Source organism: Pezoporus flaviventris, unplaced genomic scaffold (assembly GCF_033815535.1).
Source record: "Pezoporus flaviventris isolate CSIRO_AGI_PZ_B2104156 unplaced genomic scaffold, CSIRO_AGI_Pfla_v1 ptg000018l, whole genome shotgun sequence".
NCBI classification, from domain to species: Eukaryota; Metazoa; Chordata; class Aves; order Psittaciformes; family Psittacidae; genus Pezoporus; species Pezoporus flaviventris.
In genome coordinates, this window is record NW_026892566.1 from 946793 (window position 1) to 964310 (window position 17518).

Sequence of the window (17518 nt, forward strand, 5' to 3'; positions counted from 1 at the left end):
GATACGGTTTTATCATTTTTCTTCCTTCTGATTCCACCATACACAGGTCTTCTGCACCACCTGACCTACCCAGATGAGCAGGGGGACTTTAGGTTGCTCGTAACTTCAATTACAAGCAGGAAGATGTTTTGTTTCTTGGACAATTTTGGAAGCATTCATACCAGAAGGCCAAATTGGTAGACTGGAGAATTCTGCAAAATACAGACAAGGTATGCAGCGCCAACAAACTCAGCTATCCACTTTTTTCCATCTTCTTTATTACAATTTCCAGCTTGTTTCTGATGAGGATGCTGACTCAGGCCAAATTTGTTCTATAGTCATGGTTGTCCCTTTTCCCAGTAGTAAGCTAGTCAAAGGTTACACCACTGGTTTTGCATCTGCACTCTGACATGGCTTGTTTCCTATAAAGACATCTGGGGAGTGTAGGAAGACTGGCACTGCACCAAAGCAATATGAACAGAAGTGGTGATTTATTACTTTTCCATATAAGGGTAATCAGGGAAGTTGGCACATTGACACTGGTCTTCAGAAAAAACACAGAATTGGAAAGGGGAGTAGGAAGGAGCCTTCCCTATAACCCAGTTGGTCCCCTAAGGTCCTGTGACAGAGCTGTACTCATCCACTGTGATGTGTATGTGACTAGCTTGGCCCAAAATAGAGGCCCCGTGATATCCAGAAAGACTGCTCTCCACATTCCCCTGAATGCAGAAGTTGTCCTTCCCACAGAGAAGTCCTCATCTCCCTATTTGCCACACATGGACCTTGAAACCTACTCAGGCCTGAAAATGACACCACTGAGTTAAATAATGGTTCCTACCACAGGTGGGCTTATGGGAACTAGTGGAGGATCCTCAGGGAAAAAGGGCCTCAGCTTTTGCAGCTGACAAGGTGGCTTCACAGAGGGATGGTGTGGGTTGGAAATGTTTGCAGTATACTTGCTGTTCCCCACACTTCTCCTCAGTGCTCCCCCCATCCCTCCAGGCAATCTCTTGTAGTAAACCTTCAAGACAAAGTTTTCTGTTGCCTGATGTCAAACAGCAGAGTTCAAGCTTTACCAGTCTGCATGGAGATCTGATGCAGTACACACAGCAGCAGGATGTGAGATCTAAATTCAGATGTCTGGGGCATACTTATCACTGAGCACTGCATTATTCTTAGGGCTGGAAATACCAGGCCAGGCTAAGAAAGGAGCTCTGGCAAAACTGGAAGTCATTGTCTTTGGAAGAGAAGTACCCTTGGTTTCCAGTGAGTGGGATTTTGCCATTTTTCATTCTGGCAAAAGGGGTTGTAGTACTTTCCTCATTTTGCCCAGCCTGCAGCATTTACAGAAGTGCATGGAGAGGTTTAAAACACAGTTAAGAGTTCCCTCTAGAGGAGTGAAGTAATAATGTACACATCTTTCCATGAATGCTCTGTGAGAGCCAGGGTTCCATTTTCTTTACAGAAATAGGCTGACAGTAGAATAAATCCATTTATGAATTCCACTGCCCTTGCGTGAGCAATAAAACTGAAAGAGTGCTAGCTGCACAGTATAAAGGCGTCAGGGCTTTCCAAGGGCAATCAATGGCAAAAGAGAAAACCCCAGAGCTTTTAGCTTAATCTAAACACAATTTAACACAGTTCTGCTGCTGGAAAGGAAGAATCACTATTACTGCAAAAGATAGCGAGAATCCTTCACAGTGATCATGACCCTATTGTGCCAGATGTGTATTCCTCCCCTGCAGGGATCAGCATCTAAATGTGAGAGAGAAAATGAAATCAAGGCATAGCAAGAGGATTAGGCTCTGGTCAAGGTCACACAGAAGGGCACTTGCATGAACAGAGCTTAATTGTATGGAGTCATTGTGTCCTCAAGTCTTGTTACTCACTATTTTTTCATTAGTATTGTTTCAGAGTAACTCAGTTTTAGCAATGTTTTTGTTCCATATTCTTTGAATACTCTTGAATACTGCAAGATCTTTTCCTTTTTCAAGAAGCATGAAGCATTATGGAAAGGCTACATGACTCTATAAATAAGATTTAACTTTGTTCCTTTCACTTCAAACTGATCACAGTTGGAACACTGCAAAGGCACATAGCCTAATGTACCAGCTGTGAAGAATTAATGTCTCTTGTCTTAGCAGTAACTGTCCAGAAATCCCAATGGCAAAAGCCATAGGATTGTCTAATTTCCAAACCAAACCCACATGAAGGCACTTGCACTGAGAAATAAGACCTCAAATGCCTAGCTGGGAAGAGAAGAGGTATGCTCAGAAGGATTTTGTATTATGACACACTGATTTACACAGAACTCTTCAGGCTGGGCTCTTCAAAATTGGCCAGAGGAGATAGGCACACAGCTCCATTTACAGTCATCTGACGCTTGCAGCTGCAACAAAAGCGTGTAATGTTTTAGCATTCTCCATAGTCAGGTTTAAGCATAGTGCCACCTTGCATTCACTCAATGCTTTTCATCCCAAGGGAATGAGATTTCTTTGAAAACATGTGTAAAGAATTGTTGGTGTCATTTTACATGTGAGAACAGAGAGGCAAACAAAACAAATGCCTGCACTAGTTAAGGGCAAACAGCTCTCTGTGTCCAGGCTAAATCCTGTAGAAGAGTAACACAAAGGCACCTGCAGCTAGAGATTACGGTCAGCTTCTGGCTCATGAGAAGCCTAAGTACATAAACCTATGCAGTGCAAAGGTCCAAAGTCGAAGAATTTAACTGCAGCAGGATACAGATGACATTCTGGATATTCATAAACCATACCCAGAAAATAAACGAAAAAAATTATATTTTACAAAGAAACTGGTACTTTTTTGGGGGATGCATTTTGTAATACTGAATGATAGTATATCTGTCAGATATGTATATACACAGACATAGAGATGTATATAGAACCTACCTTTCAACTACATTTTTTGTATATGCAAAGATTTCATGGAAGAAAGTGGCCTGAGGAAGGTAAAGACAGCTAGCGATCAGAAGATGCAACGGTTTCCATGATCTAAGCAACCTTTCCAAGTATTTATGAACAAATATTTAAATAGTATTCCAAGGCAAGTAGAACAATAATAAATACAAAAGCTAGAACAGTCTGTCTGCATGCTAGCTGCTTTGTTAAACACAAAAGCCTCAAAAGGTCAATCTAAACTTGATATCTCTTATTTGTTGTGGCTTTGACAGTTAAGTTGTGATAAATCTGCAAGTTAAGGCAAGATGTAGTTCCAGATCCTGCCCTATTTAGGCTGATTTTGTGTTATAGTTTCATGAAAAATTCACCACAAGGAATATGAAGCAAGTAATAAAAAGACAGTTCAGATAGCAGCCTAAGGACCATCCTAGGACTATCTGTGAGACCTGAACAGATAATCCTTATAGTCTGTACCTTGATATCTTCAGCTGTGAGATAAGGTTTTTAATACTTATACCACCAGACTACTTTGTGTCCATATACTTTTTAGTTGGAACTGATTTACTTTCTGTTTTTCTGTATGACCAGTGTTTTTGTTACGTCTTAGGACATTTTGTAGTCTTTTCTGATTTCATATGTAATTATTGATAATTAAAAATGTTGCTTTATTTTCCTTGAGACCTGGAGATAAGAGAGAATTTGGTACAACCACTTAAGTCCGTGTTCTAGTTGTCCATAACTTCATTGTTTTGTTTCTGGAATGGGAACTGTTAGATTCAATTCTTTCATGTGTCCTGTATCAACACATTTTTTCTTTTTTTTACTGAACATTGTACTTCTGGTAGTAGCATAGGCTCCTGGGTTAGTTTTCAGTTAGACTTTAGTCGTTTTTTATTATGGTTAGGACATAGTGATGTCCCATGACAGTACTGCACAAAATTCTAATGTGTTTTACTTGTTATGCATCTCCAAATCATGAGTTCAAATATAATCTTTTGTGCTTCAGTGTCTTTAATTTTTAAACTTTCTAACTAATGCACAGATTTCACTGTTCATTGTTCCTTGTGTAATGGCATCTCTAGAAGTTCACCCCTCTACACCAGCCCAGAGATAGGTGTCATCTTCTTCTAAATGCTCCTAAGTTTCATAGGCCTATTGAGTTACAAACAGTTGCCCTTTCTGTTGACAGTCCAGTTTTTTGTTGAATGATGATTTGAACAGCTTGGGCCACTTGATGGTTATTGATATGTTCTCCAGTGGCACTTTCCTTGGGAATATGGACATTTATCTGTTGTAAAAGCATATTGCATTTTTCCAGTTCTCATGCTGTGTTGGTTTGTTTTTTTAACACAATTTAACTGCCAGACAAGCTTGCTTTGTTTTTGCTTATTCCTCTGTTTCCACAAGTGTGAGCCAAATGCAAGCATAATCTGGGTCATTTCCTCTATAGTGCAATATAAATAGCTTGGACTTCTCTAAAACGGCTCAATTCAGATTCATCCATCTTTAACACATGCTAGACGGGACTCTAAAAGGCAGCTTTTCGTGTCCTCTTACTGTCAATAACTCGTAAAGAATCATACATGGATAGGGCATCTGACAAGCTATCTTGTGTGGACAGTTTGCCATTATTTGGGGCTTCTTTGGGCTATGCAATCATTTCTTCTGCCAGGCCCAAGTATCCTTGTTGCTTATTTGAGCCAGCTGTGTAATCAGGACTGCCCATTTACTATAGATGGTACTTGCCACACTTTAAGTAGTGAGCCTTTCTCTTTTCAGGGTCCAATGGCAGCACAAGAGCCAGCAGCAGTTGTGACTTTAAGCCCACCACTTCAGACACAGCCCTGATACCCTCATGGGTGAGTAGTATTTCCTATCCTGTTGCAACACTGTTTGTTTCCACAGATCTGTGGTAAGGTCAGTTCTGGTTTTCCAAGACATCTACCTCTAATGTCTCCTGGTGCTTTCCTCCACAAACTCCACTGGACCTCTAAGTATGTGTATGGTATGTTTAAGACATTTGGACTGTTTCTAATGGGGTCCAGTCAGATGCATGCGCTAATTCCTTTCTTACTTGGTCAAAGACTTGTTATTGCTCAGGTCTCCACATAAATAAGCTTTTTTTCATGATGACTTGGTACACTGGTATCATGAACAGTTCATGCCCCAGGATTTGCGTTTGCCCAAATCCCACCATTCCAAGAAAAAGCTTATGTTTCTTATCTGTTGGTCAGCAGTGCCATTGCCACAATTTGGTCTGTCACTTCAGTAAGACTGAAAATGTATTTCTTATGCAGATTCCTTCAACTGATTCCACTTGATGACAAATCTTGCAATTAATAAAATTCTAATGATCCATTTGCCTTTGCTGTCCATGTCTTGTGCAGTGTTTCTCCGCAGTACAATGTTGCTGATGTTCTGCAGGTGGCCTGGGGCACTTCACTCTTCCAAAATCTTTTCACAGAATCATAGAATGGTTTGGGTTAGAAGTAACCTTAAATTTCAACTGATTCCAACCCCCCTGTCATGGGCAGGGACACCTTCCACTAAACAAGGATGCTCAAAGCCCCTTCCAACCTGGCCTTGAACACCTCCAGGAATGGGGCAGCCACAACTTCTCTGGGCAACCTGTGTCGGTGCCTCACCACTTCACACTAAAGAATTTATTCCTAATATCTAATCTAAGTCTACCCTTTTCTAGTTTAAAGTAATTATGCTTGTCCTAGGGGAGGTGCTCTAGCCCTTTCCTAAGGCTGAAGCATCCTCATGGCCTTTCTTTGGACTTGCTCCAATAGGTCCACATCCTTCTAATGTCAGGGACCAAGAAACTTCCTGCCCCCTGCTTTGCACTATTGTAATAACCAAGTTAGTAGGTTTTCCTCTGTTCCCATCTAAAGCAGCCTTTAGATTATGTAACTTGCTGTTTAAAAGGGACATGTGGTTCCAGTTTCTGACATACCTGGTGATGTGCTCGTTTGTTTTTCAGCCCCATTCCCAGCCTGGCAGAAGACCGCTGCAGAAAGCAAGCCCTCTTTGTGAAGAGACCCGGAAAGACGAGGCACACCACTGCTCATAGTACAAGTTAGTGCCATTTTATATATGCTATAGTCACACCCATTTGAGTAGGATTACTATATGCTCTTCTTGCTCGACACCTATCCCAAACACTCCTCTCCTCCTTGCCCCGGCTATGCAAGACTACACACAAGCAACTGTAGTTGGTCTCATCCCCACAGACATTTGTGAGACTGCACTGCAGCTGTACAGTCCTTTGGATGCCATTGCTGACACCACTTTTATTAATGTAGTGGCTCAGGTCAGGACAGACTATGCGTGCATATGAATTACTATGCCATAATTGGATCGATGAGAAGGAGTTTGGGTGTTGCCTCTGTGAAAGAGTAATTCACAATGCAGACAATACAAAGTTAGATAAAAGTAGTTATCTCTGCTGCACCTTTCCGTGTAGACAGGAGCAGAGCTCTCAGCAGTCAGGAGGAGCAGGCGGCTGAAGGCTGTGGCTCTGGTCGTGGGGCCTTGGTCCCAGAGCACCCCTAGAGGTCATCTATGGCCAGATATCCTCTAAGGGAGAGTCATGCCATCCTCTCTGTTGGGTGGAGGTGGGATGAAATTGATGATGAGGAGAGCATCTTCCAGGCTGTTGAATCTTTCTGGCCCAGGGACCTCTCTGAGCTACTGCTAGGTGGTGGGTGTAGAGAATCATGGAGTAAATATTCTTTTATTGGTTTAGTTGTGTCCTGACAGTGTTATGAAAAATCTCTTTAATTATGAGAAATAATACCAGTGAGCTCAGAAAATAACTGTTGCTTGATTTGTAAGGCAAATGTGGAAAAATACAGAATATTTATCATTTATCTCTGTGAGAGAAATAGCTTGGTTTCTTTCATGCAACTCATCACCTTTTTTTGTAAGCAACTTCCAAAAATTATTTTATATAATTTTTTGATATAAATTTGTATCTTTGACCTTTTAAATACAGCCTTTGCATAGCCATCATTATTTTCTGCAACTGAGCTTTTGTATCTTTTCTGTTCACTTTTTGTACTTTTGATAATAGAGTACTGACTGCTCTCTATCTGCAGCACAAACTGATTTCTCTTGTACAGCTTGGTTTTATTAATTGTACCCACAGCTACGACCTTCTATATGAAAATTAACAAAGACAAAGCAGGAGGTTTCTCACATGTTAAAAAGGTCAGTTTGACTCTGTGCTAATTCAAGCACTTCCATTCATTAATAGTAATTATTACAGTTCTCATACTTTTTGCCTGTGTGAGAACTTCAAAAGTCTTAATAATCAGAAGTGAGAACTCAATCGTGCTTCTGGAGAACAGTCAGAACCTGCAGTTTAAAAATATAGACACAAAAGTTCTAAGGAACTTGTTAGAAGACAAGAGTCTATGTCTTAGGCTGTACGTAAGAAAGACTCAATAGATGGCTTTCTATGGGCAATCCTTACTGCGTAAGACAGCTCTCAGAAGAGCAGGCAGGGCACACTACCTTCTGAATGCTTGCAGAAAACAAAATTAATAACAGGAAAAAAGGGAAACCACTGCAAGTCAACCCACAAACTGAAACAATTATGAGCACATATTAACTAGCTCCAACTTTTCTCAGGACTTCAAAGAGCTTGATTCGTTTCCACAGACTGTCAAAAACCAATGCTAGGTTGTTGAGTGTTTCGTTCAAATTAGAAAAATCTAATCAGTATGTCTTAGTTTTTTTCCCAAGTGACCGTTTAAATTACCCCAATGTGTCACATGCATCTGATTTAGACTTCTCCTTGACCTTTTTGTCTTCACAAATAGAAAGGAGAGTTAAAAGGACATTTTGAAAAACATCCAGTGGACTCTGCATTGAAAGCCTGAGTGAAGCCTGCCATCTGACTCCCAAGAGCAGGGAGACTTGGCACCATGAAGGACTTGGTTTTCCCCCACAGACTACTCATCTGTGTTACCAAGCTCTTCCAGCTCACAGACCTGACCTCCTTATTGCTGTTCACACGAACTTTCCACAGGGTGCCTGGTCCTGGACATTTGTGCTGCCTGCCTACAGCACGTAGTTCCCGCTATTTCTGAAGCTGTGGGCAGCCTCAAGGGATGATTTCTCCCTTGATGACTATTTGGTTCTCAGAGCCAGTGTACCCACAGCAAAATGGTTCTTATGAGTTACAATGAATCCCTGCCCATGTTGTACCTGTTTGTCACAAACAGAATTTTAAATCAATGGAAAACCATAGCCTGCAGAATATCCTCCTCTCTGCCCCATTTGTGCAGCACAGAAATAGACCACAGGACATTTCTTTACCTGCTATCACGCGTGTTCTTGCAAACAGCTGGACGTAAACTCTGCTGTAGGGTGAGTGAGGAGAAAGCAGGATTTGCTGCCCCCAGAAAGCCATGCCTGCTGGCTTCACTTAGGTTGCAAGCAGACGTCTACTCTGGCAGCATTTGGGCATGATGGTTGACAGCACTAGACAAGCTCACAGGAGAGGATAGGAGAGCAGGAGAGTTGGATTATAAATGTGCATCCAGAGCTTTGCAGGGATAGCTGTGCTGGATTATGAAAGGCTGAGACAGATCCATAGCACATTTAAGGTTTTAGGCACCTCCCTTTGGCATGTCATCAATACATAGATGTACGTCTGCGTGCGCATTTTTGACACCTTTTTATACATATTTCCAGATCCCATCTGGAACAAAGGTTCCCAGGATTGAAGGGAATCAGACTTATCACCAACCACATTTTTAAATTTAGAGTTGTTGCTATAATGCTCACTGATGTGTTTAAGAACCTTGCCCATGTTGCTGCTGTGTGGTTTTCTATGGGCAGTCCAAAATAAAGGCAGTTTCCCTCTCCAGATGACAGCCAGTGTGAGTGTTAAGCACAAAAGGGCAGCTGGACAGGGCCAGAAGTCCACATACAAGGAGACAACACTGATTAGCGTGGAAAGTGTGTTATCCCTGCAACCTAGTTTGGGAGGCATCTCAGCAAAAGAGAGTGCTTAGGGGTGCTGAGAAGAAAAGTTAGTTATTGCAGATGTTAATCATTGCAGACAGGACAAATGTTCTCATCTGACTAGCCTCACTCTTAATCCTTAGAAATCCTGCTGTAGTGAAGTTTGCAGGGGTTCTGAAAGGCTGCAATGACTTCTGATGTACTCCACGAAGTGAACATTAGGGTATGAGTAGGCTCTCAGAGATCTTCAAAAGAGAAGCCAAGCAGCTTACACTGAGCAAGAGAAGCCAGCTAGCTTTACAAAGAGATGAGAGCCCGCAGGAAGGTGGAAAAGAAAGGTAGAGTATTACCAGTGTCAGTAATGTGTGTGTGTTCTTTCAAGAAGGCTTGTGTCCATGGTTAGTTTCCCATAGCACTTGCGGAGAAGGACACTGAAGCAGCATACTCTTAGTCTTTTCCAGTATCAGCTGCAAAGCAGGATAATGGGAAGATAGTAATTATAAAAGACACATCTTTTATCTGCTGGTCTGTTGCCCTAGGAGGGACACTTTTAGACGAGAAAAACAGTGATAAAAAGGTTAGACAGGGAAACCCCTCTGATGTTGAATTTGGACAATTCATCCCTCCATGGCTACGTTTAACCCATGTGGTGAGTCTGTGTTCCAGTTTCCTCATATCCTGCCCAAGGCCCTCATGAATAATTTTTCCCCAAGTGGACTTTTTCATTAAGATTCAGAAGCAGGCTTGTATTTGGCATTTTCCTTGATTCTTTACTTTGAAGACTGCTCATTCTGGGGCAGGACAACCTCCTTCTCTGATTCAGATCATGTTTATAGCTTGGTTGTAGCAGTGAAGAAATCAAATAATGCCTTTTTATTTGTGAAATGGATTTATTTTGCCAGTTTACATCTACGTAATCTCAAATGTCAAGACCTACATAGATGGGAGAAATTATTCTTCTTTTAACTATATAGATATCGGTGCTATCATGGGAGTTTCTTCAGCATTCAGATTTGACAGTCTTGGTTTCCGAAGGAGCCTAAGGGAATTAGATCGTCCAACTCCCACCTTCTTGGCATACCAAAAATTCTCCTAGAATGAAAAAAATACTAAACAGTTGCAGACCTAATTTAGATACTGTCTGAAACACTTCAGTCACCATTCAGATATGAGGCAACACAATCACAAATTTATTTTATTTTTCTCTCTTTTCTAGGACTGCACACCAACCATATTTAAAAAACTGAGGAGTTTCTCTTGTACTTAGATCTTTCTCAGTGCTAAATTATCCAAAGACAAATAAATTATTGCAATCTTAACCATACCTTCTCAAATTATCAGAATTGCAAGATGTGCTGTGGATTTAAGCCACTGGTTTGTAAGGTGCTTGAGACAAGTCACAAGGTGGAGCAGATGAGGTATCATAATGTTGCCTGTCCTGCCATTGTCTCCTTTCAAATGCTTTAACCACCCCACTTGGCTGATGAAATTTTCTCTTTCTCCCAGCAAAGACCTATTAACCGCCTTAGCTTTCAGCTAGCCCACAAACCTTGGAAGTGATGTCTCTTGCACAGTGCAATTCAGCTCTCTCTTGCTTTGATTTTAGTGAAATTCACTTAATGGTAGTCATAAATCTTTGCTTTTCTGTAATACTTTTTAATTAAGTCATAAATCCATGGACTTTGAACCAGCACATTTTTCTTGTGATTAATTACATTTCATCAGATTCAGTCTCTCTTTATTTTTGTTTGTTTGTTTGTTTGTTTGGGGTTTTGTTTTGTTTTCCTGTGGGGGAAAGCATTAAAATAAAAAATAAAGGAACTTAGACAAATGCAGTTTTGATTCCCCACCTTTCATGTGATGTATTGGATGTTAAAGGAAGTCAGTCTTTCCTAACTGTGGTACTAACTGCTTTTGAATTGCCTCACCTACTTTAACATTACCTTCTCAGTTCTTTATGTGCAGACCTCCTTCGATTTTCAGCTGCTTCACTTCTGACAAAGGCACTACTCAGTTTGAAGACAGGTACCATCTGGACTAGCTCAGGAGATAGGAAAACCTTGGCTGTACTTACTTGGATTGTCAAGAAATATTCACTGTATTTGGTGAATATGGGTATTATTGCCTGTCAGGAAAAAGGAGTTACACTATCAGATGAGTGTGGAAGATAGCTTGGTATATTATCTTATTATATGTAGTCTGATGAGACTAGAGAGTGTGAAAATGTTCCCCATCATGTTGGGATAGAAAATTACATTTCCTGCAGGAGGTTCAAGGAAGGAAATTTGGTTCACACTAACTACTCTGTACCTGGCACTTCTGCGGAAAGCATCATGATTCAGATCCTTTTCATTAGATGCTTAAGGAAGATGATAGACATACCCTACTTCAGTAAGAGATAATGTCCATTTCCAAAGTACTTCAAAACTAGCAGGACTGGAACAGACTAAGGAAAAAACCCAGGCAACCTAGAATTAAAGTGATTCAGGCCAGGCCAAACAAGAGGTGGTGAGAGGGGCAGAGGTATGAAGCTGCTACCCACTGAACAAGTAAGCATCACAGAAAATATTTGGTAAGTGATATCTGAGTCCCAAGTTTTAGAATTTACCCTAAATTACCTTTCAGTTATCCTGGTCAGATTACACTTTTAAGGCCCATATGGTTTTTGCAGACAAATCCAAATGGATCCTGCTACCATCTGTGCTTACAGGTTCTTCTCAGGAAGAACAATTGTATTTGAATAGGTTGTCCTGATTCAGTTTAATGAGGAGCTCCACCAAAGAAAAATTACACTAATTTGAGAGGCATGCACAGAGAGTTTAAAAAGTTTGTTTCAAAGTGAGGATGACATCAGCTCAAAGTCCAGTACTGAACATCAGACCAACATCTCTGTGACTTCTGTAGACTTGGTTATTATCAGGAGCGTATAGCAACTTCTGCAGAACTGATTGATGCTGACACTGCTGGTCTTGCCATTTGCTCTCTAAATCTGCCAGAAGCAGACATTTTCTGGTGTTTCTTATCTACACTGAAATCACGGTAGCACCAATCAGAGTGTAGATTTCAAGGCAAGAGGAAATATACACTCATGTAATGCAAATGCTAATGTAAACGGGCCTTGTGTGTTCACTCAGCAGTTTCTGTATCACATCTGCATCTTTTAATCAAGTGAAAACTTACTATTGAAAACATAATATGCTGCCATGTCACGCGTCATCCCTGTTCCAGAAGCTAGCTGATTCCCTGTAAGAACTTGTAACTCAGTTTTTCAAGTTTACAGAGTTTGGAGCAAGGTCAGGTTTGGAACAATAGATTGAGAAGGCTTCACATAACAGAAATCCTTTATGTTGTATATCATGTACATACCACCTTAATTGAAACACTTATTCACTTTCACTTTCTTGATCTTTGTAATCTGAGCTATTTCTATGTTGCTTTTCTACTAGGAAAATTTTGTATAAGTGGATCACTTTTTCTTTTTTTCTAGTCAATATGCCCTGTTCTCAGTGGATAAAAATCTACCCTGAAAATTAAGGTCATCATCCTTTTAAAGCTCAAAAATCATAGTGCACAGAAATTGTTGTTGACTTCATAGTAAGCCTAGTCATATTCAGAGCATGCCACTTTCTTACGCGGAAATTGCACTCCAGATAGTGGTCAAAAGAGGAGGCTATTTGCAGCCTCCACTTCAGATAGCCAGGGGATAATGTGTTCACATGGACAGAAGCCAGAAAATTGTAAATGCGAGCATCTTAGCTAGCCATCATCTAATACCAGGATCTAAAGTGACACATAGTAAGAATAACAATGACATTATTCTCTGCTTGTAGGGCCAATTATTGCCTATAATTCATGATGTTCTATTTACAGATGAGGCAGCTTTTCCATTACAAGCTTCTCTGTGTCTGTTTTTGAGGCTGACATTTCTCATAGTAGCTGTCAGTCCAGTCATAAGAGCATTTTATGATTAATGAGATAATGAAATAATTATTTTGCTTTTTCTGAGGTGCTTCAAATCCCACAGACATAGTTTACAAGAGGGAAACATGGGATGGCTCAGGCTTCTGATAGCAAGTTCTACTGCTGCTCAGCTGTACACAGGTGATTTTTTAGTACAATGACCAGAGTTTTACATAAAGCAGCAGAACATTAGTGTCTTTTCTGATCTGCAGCCTGGCCCACGGATTTCTCTGAAAGTAAGCCTGATTGAAATGCAAAGGGAGCCTGAAAAAGGTTATAGAAGTGGATATGGTTTGTTTCCTCTGGTTATTTTGTTAAGCATTTTTGTACAATGCTAGGTTTGGTTTTACAGTTTTCTGTTATTACTTGTGAATAGCACCTTTCAAGGTCTCCAACTGGTACCAAAGCCCCCTTGGCACTTCGTATGTACATAATGCAGGAGTTCTGAAGGCATGAAGGAAAGCAGAAATGCTTAAGCAGACTAGGATGCTCTAGGCTGGGTAAGAGTTGGCTGACAGGAATAGGATAGAGGCCTATCCTGAGAGAAATGGAGAAAGTATATAAAGAAACTACATTTGTCATAGCAAAAGAAATAGGGAACCCCAAATGAGAAAAGATAACAAGTTCAAAACAAAGAAAAGGACATGGCTCCTCACATAATATGTAGGTAAGCTGTGGGCATCCTTGCTCTGAGATGTTATTATGGTGTTGATTTTGCATGAATTCAAGAGGAGACAAATTCATGGAAGAAAATTTGTCCTGTCCCAGGTGGAGGGTGGCTAATATGTAGAAAAATGCTCATGGCTTATGAAGTTTCCAGAGCCACAAATCTCTTAATGTCTGTGATAATATTCTGTGGTAGTATCATTGTAGGTCTGTTCTGGCCTAACACGCCTTCTTGGGTTTTGTATGTTGCTGAGATTCAGGACTAAGTGGGGCTTCTGGTGTGATCCAGTGTGTGTCTGTTCTTATGTGTTTTATATTACAGTCCTTGAACTGTTTTCTGGAAAGAGATATGAGCACTGGGAAGGAAACCTGTATAGAAGTAGCTGTTGCTCTCAACATAAGTCTGGTAGCATTCAGAGCATGTCAGCCTCTCATAATGGAGTTATAGAATACCTAAACAATTTTTGGCAATTAAAGGTGCTGTAAACCTCATTATTTCCTCACATGTGTACACAGGGGCAGCCCAGAATAACTCAGTTGCATGTATCTAGAAATATCTGGAAAATGAGTGGGCAATCTTTGGATGTGTCTGTTTCATAATAAAAAAAAATCTCTTGGTGAATCTCAGCTTCCCTGAATTGCTGAGTCACTCTCCAGAATGGGTCAAGAAAGCCCTATGGACCTAGTAAGTAATTGATATCCATATTACTATGGCTAAGGCTGTCATTGATCTGCACCTTTCTGTGTCACCAGCAATTTAGATAGCCAAGCCTTAATTCAAGGACATTACTGATTCTGATGATTCCAAGCTGTCTGCTGATAGGGTTTGGAAATATTTTGAGGTGGATGAAACCTGTTATTCTCCCATAGCTCTAGGGAGTCCAGAGCCCGTGTATTAAATATGATAGTAATACTGTGAAGTCCACGAAGTAGTCTACCCAAAACCTGCAAAGTCCAGTGTGCTTATGGCAAATGTGCTTTCGCAAAGCATAGTCCTGCAGGTTTTATACAGAACATATGCCAGCAATGAAAAGGGAAGGAAGATCCATAGATTCATTGACAGATATTCTCTATATTTGACAAGCTAATGCTTTTTGGAATTTGTAGTGTTTTCTGACTGTATACTCTTTTATTAAGAAACTGAGTGTAAGACTGTATTGGTTAAGTGGGTTGAGAGCTGGTTGTCTTTGAGGAATCAGGGGTCTGCAGAGGGCTGCTCTGGCACGCACTGATAGATGAAGCTTTCTGGAATGTCTAAGCTAGACTGGTACTTTAGCAAAGGGTTAAGCTAAAGTTTAGGGGCAATTGATGACCAACATACATAAATGTGTATGATCACTTCCTGCTGCACCTAAAACCTGGAAGTGACCCTGTCATGGTTTAATTCTTAAACTAAAGCCAAAACACAGTGCTGTACTAGCTACTAGGAAGAAAACTAACTCTATCCCAGCTGAAAACAGGACAGACCCAAAGGGAAAACTGTGAGAGAGAACATATTTAAAAGAAGGATTTTACCAAATGCAGAGACTCTTTTATCTGTACTCACCTTTGGAGTCACAGTCTGTTAATCCATACCTATCCTTAAAAACACTTCATGGGCTTTTCACTGAGAACATACAGAGGCTCCCATTGCCAGCAACGTCTGCTCACAAACTCTGTTGAATAAGAAAACTTGGAATCATGTATTCAAATTTTTGCTTAAGAGTTTGAGAGGATCAGTTTGCAAAGTCTTGTTACCATGTTAAAGAAGAGAACCAGTGTCTGCAATTAACCAAGGGAGAAAGAAGGATTTCCAGTAAAATTTATTTCTCTTAGGCAGACATTTTCAGCTGCTTTATCCTGGCAGTCTTTGACAGACAGCAGTGCAGACTGATTGTCTACTTACATAAACATATTTCCAGGAGGGGTGGAAGTAAGTTTTCTGAATTATGTTAACTCCTGATAATCTCTTCCACTAAGCTTCCACTCATAATAGCTCTCTTTACTGCATTTTTACCTCTTCTCTGTACTTCAGTGTTTATCTTTAAAGTTGCCAGAAATTTGGCATCCAGATGCTTAAGCCTCTAGAAAGAATCACAGTCCTAAAGACTACAAAGCTCTAAGTTGTATTACTCAGTTTTGTGTTATAACATCACCCAACTGTTGAAGACTCAACTTGTATTTTAATTTGTTGTGTTATTAAGCTCACTAGAGGGAAGAGAAAGGGAAATAAAAAGGAAATGGTTTTATGAAGAACAGGGAAATGGTTTTGTGAAGAACTTAACTTATGTCTAGGACCTCTGGGACATGATCTGGTTTCAAGACTATATATTAACAAGATGTTTTCTTTTCTAGTCAGGCATTGAAACAGGCTTCCCAATGAAGTGGTGGAATCACCATCCCTGGAAGTGTTCAAAAACCATGCAGATGAGGCCCTTGGTGACATGGTTTAGTGGTGGACTTGGCAGTCCTGGGGCTATGGTCAAAGTTGGTGATCTTAAAGGTCTTTTCCAATCTACTCGATTCTATGAATCTATTCTCTAGCTTTCTGAAAAAAAAAATAATTAAAAAATAAAATAGTGGTTTTCTGTTCACCTTGAACTTTTGTATACCTACATACATACAAGGTCCCACCCTCGCCCCAGCCTAACATTCCAGTGCCAAATCCTCCGCTTGCATTGGCATAAATGTTCATGTAACTCAACAGTCAGTCAAGTTTAAGAATAGATTGGCTGAAAAATATCCTTAAAAAAATATTTTAAAACTGTCAGACTTGAGCTGTTATAAAATTATATATATTCTTCAGCTAGTACAAGGAAAACATAACTGAATTGCAATGGGTTGCAGTGTGCGATGGGGCTATCTCTTTCAGTGGTGATGAGGATTTTCATGGGGTTGAAGTGACAGCCTTTTGAACAAGCACTACCGTGAAGCAACAGCACAAATTTTATTTAACAAGTTAAATAAACTGCTTGAGATCCTCTTTTCCTGCTCCTTCCTTCAGCACATGCAAGATTTTTCAGGAAAGAGAATCCTTTCCAGGCCTGACTTCAGCTGAGTCTTGCTCCTTTTACAGATACTGCAAGTACCAGTTGTGCTTATACCCTTTATCCCTGCAGCGGCATACAGCATCTATACATCTTCACCCTTCATTTGTGATAGTACCCTTTCCTGCTGTTACAGAGGACTAGTTGATCAGGTCAATTCAAAGTGATCTGTCTCTCCTTATCTTTCCCCAAAGAGATCTGTAGTTGTCAGCAGAGCCGTGCACCATTAACAGGGGGCTGGGAGTGAGTCTAGCAGTTTGCTGTTGGGACTTTTTATTGTAACCACATCATTCTGACCTTAAGATAACTGCAAGGAATTAGCATAACTGGCCAAGAGATTTGCCAGATTGCTCTTCTTTTCCCTGGAGCAAAGCATTCATGCATGAACTGACACTGAAACTGGGCCAAACTCTGTTCTTGCCATAGTTATTCCTATAGGATTATAGGTCTGTTTCCTCAGCAATATATATGCTGTACAGACTAAGATGCTTGCATCAGGGCCTTCTTCCATTCTTTAAGACCTGAGGTAGCACCAAAGGACCAGGTGGCATTCTTGAAACCCATTTTCTGGCTCCAGACAGCTGCTGGCACACAGGGAGGAGAAAGAGGGAAAGATGAAATATTGTGCTGTCCATACCAATGCATGCAGCTACAAAGAGCAGGAAAGAGATGACTGGCAAACACAGTGAACTTGAAAGTTGTAATGCATTTTATTTTCTGGATATTAAATGTACCTATTTTGTATTCCCTGCCAAGTGTTAAATCTCTTTCAATAACCACCAGAAGATGTTTCCTTTAAAGCTGTTAACAGAGCGATGGGTTTTACTAACAGATGAACAGGTGAATTTCCTTTCATGATTGTTGCTCCCCAAAAGACACATTACTGCCCTCGAAAATAGGTGCAGTGCCCAACGCTGTCCACAAGGAGGGGAACAAATCCTAGATCCAGAAACGGAATTTTTACAGAGAGAACGGCGCTCATCTGCCCAA

At 40.5% G+C, this 17518-nt stretch overlaps 1 long non-coding RNA gene across 1 annotated transcript; it reads right to left on the bottom strand.

Annotated features, from left to right (window-relative positions):
* Nucleotides 1-9761: 9761 nt before the first annotated feature.
* Nucleotides 9762-15632, bottom strand: LOC133270179 (uncharacterized). Its single transcript, XR_009743686.1, has 3 exons — nucleotides 15049-15632; nucleotides 11259-11344; nucleotides 9762-9968 (listed from the first exon to the last, which is right to left on the bottom strand). It is a non-coding gene; the product is annotated as an uncharacterized LOC133270179 (long non-coding RNA).
* Nucleotides 15633-17518: the final 1886 nt, after the last annotated feature.